We start from the raw sequence: 5199 nt of genomic DNA on the forward strand, positions 1-5199 counted from the left end.
ATGCAAACAGGTTACATAAAGAGCAATATAACCAAGCACATTGCTCCTAAGCTGTTTTATCCCCATGAATTGCAAGAAAGCGGGGAAATAAACATCTTGCAAATTAAGTCATGTGATAATCTCACTGACCTCTTTACTAAGTCCTTACCAACCTCTATGTAATATTGGTATGCGACGACTTCGAGATTTGCAAGGATCAGGGGGAGATATCTCCTAGATGCCAACCTATACCTGCATTATATTATACTATTTTCTTTAACAAGTTTTACTCATAAGGTTTCTTGTTGAAGTTTTTAACGAGGTAATATTAATATAAGCATGTGTCATATTTTCTATTTTCCCCACCGGGGTTTTTGTAGGAAATATCAAAGACACATATTGCCCTCACAACTTATCCATGGTTTTCCCTGAAAAGGTTTTTCATGTGAAGTTATTCTAGAGGCAATACCAATAATATGTCATCATATTTTCTCCTAATTTTCCCAATGGGTTTTTAAAGGAGTTTTAATGATGTATCATTACACAATACTCTTCATATTTTTCCTGAAAAGTTTTTTGGGGGAGTTATCCGTATGTCGTATCTCCAATACTTTTTCCCCACAGGGGTTTTTAAATGGGATACCAATGACATAGTGGTTTATTCAAATCACAAGCGTATATGCTATTTTCTCGTTATTTTCTTATATGATCTAAAGGAGTTTTTATGGCATACATGTATATTCCTCAGTTTTTTCCCACAGGGTTTTTCGAGGAATCTTAGCTTATAGCTATATTGATTTCAAGGAAGATTCAATCAAGGGGGAGTGTTACGAAATGGTGTCTGTTCCCAATAGACACCCTTCCGTTGGTGATCTCATCTCATTCATACGACACCTGTACGAACGGCTAGATTAGTTGTTAATCTTAGGATTAGTGTAGTCATTAGCAGTTAAACAAGATGAAGAGACGTGTCTCTTCGGCTCTGCAACGAAGGGGCATGTCCCTTCGTTTGAGCGGTTACTAATCCTGTAGAGGCATCCCTTCACCATGTATATAAACACTTTTTGAGATCAATGAAAGGACTGTTGTTCCCAAATCTCTGTTCATTTACATTCACTTTCAACACAAAGATTTAAAGTGGCAATAGATGGGTCCACCTATCACAATGAAACAATTTGCATTGCAATAGAGAGTTCTACCTATAGCACCCAAACTGCGAGCAGGGCAATATAGTTTTTTTGCAACATCTATTTCCTTGCAACTATACCTATCTAGGGCAACACAAAATGCCTTGCAATAGAGTTTGTTACCACCAACACAACGGTTACAATATTTGTGTCTTGCCAGGCTTAATTATGTTGCAATAGGTAAATCGTTGCAAGAAAAACAATGATTCGTGGTCCAAACTTTAGACTACAGAGCTTTATTCAAGGGTTTTTTACCAAATTTTTTGGTTGCAATGTCACCTATTGTATTCAAATAGGACATATTGCAACCCAAAGTTCCCCTTGCATTAGGGTGAAAAACTTGTAGTGAAAGCACAACGAATCGACATTCGTACTTGTATCATTTTGCCTAACCATATCCTTAGCATAAATCATGATTAAACAAATCATGAATTGATAAACTATAAAGATAGAATAACAACCATGGCAAAGCTCTATATTATGAATAGAGTGTTGACAAATAGAATACAAAGCCATACCAAGAGCTGCGGATTGCTCAACGACTCCGAGGATGACTTGCACTCGTTAAGAGAAACTAGCCTAGCTCCACTACCTAAGAGCAAGAGAGAGAGAGCATCCTTGGAAGAGAGTGGAATGTAGTATGTGCACTATTCGCCTACACGGCCGTTTAGACAGTTTACACGGCGTGTACATGCTACTCGAAGGGTAGCCGTGTAGGCCGATTAGCCGTGCAAAACCATTTTGACCATTTGAAAGGCCATTTAAACGGCCATATATACCGACTTTTTGCTAAACTATGGGTGACCAACCGTTCACTGTTTACCGTTTAGGGAGGAGAGAGGCCCTATTTATACTAGTGGAGGCAGGTTCCCGCCAAATGCAGATATGGAAGGTGTGAGCAGGAGACTTGGCAGCTACTCCTCCATGAAGTGCACCTGGACGTGTTGCCATCTAGGTTCGTCCGACCCTAGGTGGCGCTCCCCCGGCTCTATCTTCTTCTGGCAGGCTGACAAGTGGGTGACACCGGATGCGATCTTCTGTATATTATTGTGGCATCTACTGCGTGTTTTCGTCTTATTCCGCTCTTGCTCATCTAAAATGACTGAACTCCAAAATAGCTGTGGAACTAGCTTAGTGATACAAATATATGAGTAAGGTGTGTGATTGTCCTTCATTATTGAGTCTAGTTGACGGTCAAATTTCGCACTTAAGGACCGCCAACAAACCCCCTCCCCCCCCCCCCCCAAGTTAGCCCTTGGCTTGTCCCGAGCAAAGTTTTAGACTTAGGTTGTTGATCAGGAGTTGCTATAATGTCGCATTCCTAGCTTATGCGCAAGGCACAACCAAATGTTTTTACCTTGATTTTGAATGAGTTGGCCTTGTTCGCACCTTTTACCTTACTCCTGTGGGGCTTATAGCATCATCCTCATCTTTGGCGGTTGAGGGTAAGAACAGCTTTGCAGAGTACCATTTTTCTTATTCCATTGCTCAACCATCAATCCGGAGGGTTTTTATAAAGTTTTTTCAAAAGAAATTTGTAATTTCCTCAGGTGATCTCTCGGATCACTCAAAGTGTTTCATTCCTCACCAAGGCCATTTTATGTGCCTTTCTTTTTCATCCTACTCCTAATGGCTTCTTTTTGGTGGAGCTGTAGATATGAGGATATGATGGCAAATCTGCTTCTCATTTTTTGCTAAGTCAAAAATCGGATCCAAAGGAGAAACAAGTCATAAACCTTGATCAAGATGTGCAAGTGTGTGGATATTTTTGATGGATGGTGGATGAACTCCCTTGCATGATTTCTCTCTCTCCTTTATTTTTCTTGGGTATGGGCCATCTTTTCTCTTTTGTTTTTTTCTTTAACATGCCTTGTGGGCATGTGGCATACCTTCTTTGAGTATGCATCTTTTTTTTTGACATGCCTTGTGGGCATGTGGCATACCTTCTTTGGGTATGTATCTTTTATTTCTTTTTGTATATCCCATACCTTTGATGATAACTTTGGAGAGAGGAAGTTATGGAATGACATGGAGTTTTATTTTGTGGGTGGATGGATTGATGTACTTGCTATCTTCCAGTGTAAAAGTATAGCATGTGAGTGGACGTAGACGTGATCTTGATCATGGGTGTATGAAATGAATCTCACAAAGGGTCACAACAATTTGACAAAGCTCAATGAGAAAACAAGTTGCATATGTGTAAAGGATTTTCAAACTTGTAACTCATATGGCTTTGGATGGGAATTTCATATCATCGAGGTACTCTATTTTAGTTTTATGTTTTTGAAAAGAAAACTCCGGATATCAAGCATCACATTGGAGAAGATCATAGCAACTTTACTTAGCCATATCATAACCCACAATAACCTAGACATGAATTTTGCTTTTTGCTACCCACAAGTTTCAAGCCTAAAGTTTGAATATTTAGCCACCAAACTCAAAACTTAGGCAGAGCACAAGGTTGTATCTTGGCATAAGAAAGGAACTAATAGAGCAACTATTCATCATCTCAACAAGAAAAACTTACACATGCTTACTACACATATTGGAAAGTAAGTAAATATTTTTGGGGTTTTCAAGTTTTGCAAATTTTTATTTTGTTTTAGTTAAGCAACTTTTTATTTTGTTTTCTAGGTTTTGCAATTTTTTATCGATTTTCTAGATTTTGCAAATTTTTATTTGGTTTCATGCAAGGTTTTGAGAGCAGTAGAGGGTAGAGTTTGATACAAGTTACCTCTCATGGGGGTCCTCCTCCAAGCTAGCTTCAGGCTCATTGCTGTTGGTTGGGGTTGAACCCACCCCAATAGTAGTAAGCCCTCCAGTCCTCCTGTATCTGTTGCTATCACTGCTCCATAGTGTGGATCCTCTCGCCCGTGTGTCGTTTCCAGTCCTGGGTGGACTGGATGTGCTGGCCTAGCGACTCATTGATGTCGTTTACGCTCATGCTCAGCTCGCCCAGCTGCTAAGTAAGAGAGCTGAAACCTCTGGACGAAGCTGTGCGTCTAGTGGAGATCGAGGGTTTGCTAGAGCTGGAGCTGGTGGACCGGCACCCATGGGCCTGCCGTGTCTACTCATCGGTGCTGGCGCTCTTCCACGAAGAACCACCAGCCTCATGTTGATGTGGAGGCTGTGGTTGTGGCTGCTGAAGTCCTTCCCTTCTGGCCCTGCTTCTTGTAGTCCTGCCAGGTAAACCAGAAACACTATGCCTGTGGGCTTTCTCTTGTGGAACAAAAGGAATGGTTAGCAAACGGCAGTTGTACAAATGATACCCCGCGTTTGGCAATGCGATTTCATTCGCATAACCAAAAGAGAAGAAAACTAAGGAATCATTCGGGTCTTTCTCAAGTGTGTAGCCTTTAACCAAATAAGCCTCATCAATCAAAGCACGATCATCCTCAATGAAGGGAACGGAGTTCCCGTCTAAGATTCCCATATTTGATGCAATGCGAGTAACCAAAGAAGTGCACTCAATAGGACCTGTCATCCTAAAATTTGTAAGCCATTGCTTTTGCAGGGGAGATTCGGATTTTGTTAACCATGGCGTATACTATCATCAACTCATCATTGTGCACAGTGCATGGTGGATCATCACTCAGAAAGAGAGTGATGACCACACACTTGTGCATCAAACGAAGAGTCGGATTTTGCATTTCATTGCACCGAGGTGCAAACTTGCCACGAACAACTTTACCCGAAATCAAACCCCAAAACTCATGACGATTAAAACCGCGGCAAGCTTTTTCAAGGGAAATCGGCAAGCGAGCATTAAAACCAAGGAGGTGGCTGAAATTTCTCCAATTAAAATAGTATTCATTCCCAAGTAGTCGATTATTCCTCGGAGATAAGTGCAGGCCAAGCAGATCCTTCAATCAAAGATAGATAGCTCGGATAGATCGGGGAAAGAGCGAATGAAGAACCAGAAACAAACAGCGTCATACACCTCCCGAAGAGTGCAAAGAAACTAAATGGTGAGGAGACACGAACCATTCTCCTCAACTGGCACAAACTCATCCCATCCAACCGCATGCCAAAC

This window comes from Panicum virgatum, chromosome 5N (assembly GCF_016808335.1).
Source record: "Panicum virgatum strain AP13 chromosome 5N, P.virgatum_v5, whole genome shotgun sequence".
NCBI classification, from domain to species: domain Eukaryota; kingdom Viridiplantae; phylum Streptophyta; class Magnoliopsida; order Poales; family Poaceae; genus Panicum; species Panicum virgatum.